Here is a 4,500-nt window from a genome sequence, read left to right as displayed (position 1 = left end):
TCAGTGTGTGTGTGTGTGTGGGCTGGGTCAATTTCCCTTATTTCATCACAATTGGGAACCTTTTGAAACAGCTTGTTTTATGCACATTATTCCTGAAACCAGGAGATTGCTGTAATGGCAGTGACACTAGTTAGTGTCTTGATGCAATCTGCTGTGTTCCTTATAATGAAGACTTTTTACTAATTGGCATAATAAACTGAACTCCACTGGAGTGTTTACTTTCTGAAGTGCCTTGAGATGACTGTTGTTGTGATATACCGCTATATAAATAAACTGAATTGAAACACTGACAGAAAATGGATGAATGTTTTGTCCACATTTACTGTGTTTATAGAGGCAGTAGATACCTACATGGCAGCACCAAAAGAATGAACAATTGAATTTTTGCTGAAACTATCCCCTTAAAAAGTGCTCTCCAGTGCAAGTTTCAACAATGACTATTAAGAATAATACTATTTCACAATTATATTGTCTCTTTTGAATATATGAGGATTTTGTGTGCGATGAACCTAACTCAAATTGAATCTAGAAAAGAAGGTGTGATAAGCGTACCAGATACTCCTTGAACAGTAGGTCTGGATCTTCATTAAAGTAGATCACCAGGCTTTTAAGAGTATGCTCCCTCTTTATGTCGATGTCATCATACTAATGCAAGGGTGGAAAAAAAATGGTGAAAAAAATGGAATTGATTGATTGCATTTAATTGATGGGTTTATCATTAGTACCGACCAAACTACTGATCGCCATGATATCCTTGATCTTTTGGCCCTTTGCTCCTTTGCTCCCCTGAAAATTTTGCATCAGCTTGTCTGTTAAATTGTCCAGCTGAGCCAAGAACTTCGCCTGCAGGGGTTTTGTAGTGATCTGCAGGAACTCTGCATTCACCTGGAAATAAAACATACACAAATATAATAAACTAGAAGTTTAAATACAGACTGCTGAATCAACACACTGAAAGTTGCTAAACATTTGAACCATCAGTGAAGTTTGTCAAGACCTAAACTGTTTTTAGCTGAGTTTAGGAATATATCGCCACCTGCTGCTTTGGCATGTTCCTAGCAGCGTTTTCCTTCATTTTTGCGTTTACCTGTGGACGGGATTATTTTTTAAAACGAAAACGGAAAATCTCCGTTTTCAAAAATACCTGTGTAAGTGTGGACGTAGCCGAAATCTTTTATAATAATAAATAGGTTTGAACGTCATGGGAGTGCGCATTGTGCTGCCTGCAGTTACTCTTCCGGCCACATGGTTCGCTTTTGGTAGCACCCTCAGTAAACTATGTAGTGCTTTTAAAGACACCTCAAAACGATACTTTCTACTAGAAAATGGCATATAATAATAAACACAGAATACCACATTTTTAGATTATAAAAAGAAAACAGTAAGAAAGAAGTTAGATATAGGACATCATCTTTCATTGAGCACAATGGCTAGCTGCTAATAAGCTAGCACACGCTCCGACTTAAAAGTTGGCAGCTACACAATTTCTCCTCTAAAACAAGGCACTTTTGAAAAGACCTGGCTATATTGTCAAAAAAAAAATAGTATTCAAGCAGAGAAGAGAATGGTAGCACCACCAAAAGTTCAAAAAACAACTGTTACAAGCTTCTATGATAAATAGCATTATAGATTTAGCTGATAAAGAAATACACAATTGGATATATGGAAAAATAATATGTTACCTTACCTGAAGGTGTAGTTTTATCCAAAAAGTACAGAGAGGCCAAGAGCAGCTGGATTCATTTAGGTGATCCTGAAAGAGCGCAAAATTTTCAAAGAAGGCGGACCGTTGTGTAACTCAGTAACTTTGTGTTCTTGTGACAAAGACTGCTTTGAGAGAAAATAATTTAGGTTCACCACACGAATAATAATTGCAGTAACGCTGGAGTGCTACATTTGCGTTGAATGAGATTAAAAATAATGTTTAAGCTTAAAGAGGGGCTTGAATTGATTTCTTTGAGTTTACAAATACTTAAGTGCAAAAATGTACTCCTCCTACCCCCAGTGCCCCAACAAACTCATTCATTTTGTGTTCAGAATCAGCCTCTGCTGGTTTTGAATAATTTTAGGTTTACACAAAGAAAATCAAATTAATTTGGTATTTTTTAATTGCATTTGTGAACAACTAACATAATTTGCAAGTGTTCTTTGAAAGGAGGACCTGAATCTGTTTTTTGAGTGTAATTGGGCGGATAATGTTCCGTGATTCCCTCTTTTTTGCACCTCATATGTTCCGCCTGAGTAGCTCGGTTCATTTTAGTATCCTGAAAATGGAGCCGGGTCAGCAAGCGGTCAGGTTACCCCCTTCAGTGCTCCAGTTCTGCTGATGAGCCGGTCGGTATTACTGCAGCAGTGGGACAGATTCCTCTGAGGTTATTATTCATCAACTGTTTTAGACCCAGAAGAGCCCGGCTGTAGTGACGCTGGTGCACATGCAACTTACTCTCTGTCAAATTTTGCTTATACTCCAATTGTTTAGCATTAGGAGAGTGAGAATGTAACTATGAAACTAATCTTTGCAATGAAATCAGATATATATTAGAAGCAAATCAAGTCTTTTTATTGTGCTGAAGTGGGAACAAACGCAGCTCTGGTAGAACAAAATAGGTTTGTGTGGATGGGCTTTTGTGCTTTATGTACCACATGCCCACTTGCATGCCATTGCTTTGTGTTTCTGGAGCTGTAAACTGTGACGCAATTACCATGGAGAAACTTTACTATGACTTTACTTGACTTAATTTTAATTATGTTCCACTTTGGTCACTTACCTGTGAAAACCTCGCTCTCTTCACTGTTGGGGTGCATGGTGTATTAACGTTTTGTATGAAGCCTTAAAAAGCTTCTTTTTTGGGTATTTTTTCATATTTTTGAATACTGGTTGGGATGGGTTTAGTAAGGAAAGTCGTTTTGACTTTTAATGCGTATCTTTAAATTATTAGCAACTCAATGATAAGAGGTCAGGGACAATAGTTTGGGATTTTTTTTGCCCACTTACTGAAAAGAATAGGGAAAATAGGGAACTTGTGTGGCTGAATTGTTTATAATAGTGTTGATGAGCACAGACAGAGTGATTACAGCTCTTAGTGCAAACTGATCAAAAGCAAAACTGTGATAATTGGAGATGATAAAACTCCAGCTGGCTCTTACCCTGTGGTGTCCCTCAGAAAGGAGAGTCGTCATATTGGGTGACAGATGGCTCATGGCTGCGTTTCATTTCTAGGGGCTTAGCTCTAGTCTGTGTCAGAGAATGTCTTTATGCTTCAGAGAAAATAATAGTGCGGTTACCAGATGAATGAATGACATTTATCAGCAGTTTAAACCCTCTGTTCTGACAACATCCTCTAATTTACACGTAGCAAATTAATCCCAGATATTTAATGTGTTCTGACTTTTCTGTGTGATGTCGTTAATGTTGTTACTTCTCTCTCTTGACTTCTCTGCCTTTTCTCTACTTGAGAAAAATAACCCAGAATTAAAGCTGACATCGCAGCTTCAGTCTCAATGACCCAGCACAGACATTTTTATACCTCTTAGTCTGATAATATTTTGGAATTCATGCAAATTTGAGATACTCGAAGAGTGAGCCAGCAGCTCCATTTACTTACTAAATGCAGTGCTGCTAACAGGTGGATCCTGTAGCATAGTTTCATGTAAATCACCTCACAGCTTCTCGGATTTAGCTCATTCTGGCACGTTCGGCAGTCCCAGCTGCAATCGTCCTCTCTGTCAAGACTGCAGCACGCTGGAACTGCTGACCTGCTCAGCTGTTTGACTGAAACAAGCTGCACAGACATGCATGTTCACTGTTTTTGCAATCTGTTTGCATAAGGAACATTTACCAGATTCACCTATGTGTTTGTGTAGCACATTTTGAATTTTATAATTCCGTTCTGCGCATATATATATATATATATATATATATATATATATATATATATATATATATATATGCACTGCTTTTATCTTGGTGGTATTTAGGATTGAGACAAGATCAAATGGATTTTGTCTATATAGGGCATGATCTTTTCAGTGCTGCAGTCATTTGTGGGGGAATGTAAACACATAGCTGTCAGCAGGGTAATGACCATTAGCAGTGATATCGTTCAGAGCGAGTGTTTAAATGGTGTCCATCGTTGGGTTTGATAGAGTAATGCTGATTTTTGCACCAGATGAATAGAAGCACTGTTGGTTTATTCTCATATTTGGTCTACAGGTAAAAAAAAATAAAAGCCAATTTATCATTTTACTCTTTTTTTATTGGAGTAGTCAAGCTTAGAGTGTTTTTTAGCCTTTTAAAACTGTTGTTGTGAGAAGCTTTTGCAGCCATGCACAGCGACACTGACCTCGTGTTTTATGTTGGATGATATGTCTTTTCCTCCCATTCGACATGCTTTGTCAATTCATTATTATGTAGAGCTCAGTGAGAAACAATGCTTGAGTCAGATGTGAGGATATCACATGTCACATTATTCTTGAGCAATGCAGTTCCTTTAGCTCTTG

The 4,500-nt window shown here is 37.8% G+C and overlaps 1 long non-coding RNA gene across 1 annotated transcript in view; it reads right to left on the bottom strand.

Annotated features, from left to right (window-relative positions):
• The window catches only part of LOC146647190 (uncharacterized), a 2,281-nt gene extending 444 nt beyond the window's left edge, over window positions 1-1,837 (bottom strand). Inside the window, exons 1-3 of the long non-coding RNA XR_014908785.1 lie at window positions 1,688-1,837; window positions 730-885; window positions 553-645 (exon numbers count right to left, since the gene is read on the bottom strand). This is a non-coding gene — a long non-coding RNA (uncharacterized LOC146647190). The remainder of the gene's footprint in view (window positions 1-552; window positions 646-729; window positions 886-1,687) is intronic.
• Between the last annotated feature and the right edge of the window lie 2,663 nt (window positions 1,838-4,500).

The sequence above is a fragment of the Rhamphochromis longiceps genome, linkage group LG19, assembly GCF_057381845.1.
Source record: "Rhamphochromis longiceps isolate RC_006_pf linkage group LG19, R_longiceps_female_GT1.1, whole genome shotgun sequence".
Taxonomy (NCBI): domain Eukaryota; kingdom Metazoa; phylum Chordata; class Actinopteri; order Cichliformes; family Cichlidae; genus Rhamphochromis; species Rhamphochromis longiceps.
Note: the sequence above shows the minus strand (reverse complement) of the source record. Positions and strands in the feature narration are given on the sequence as shown.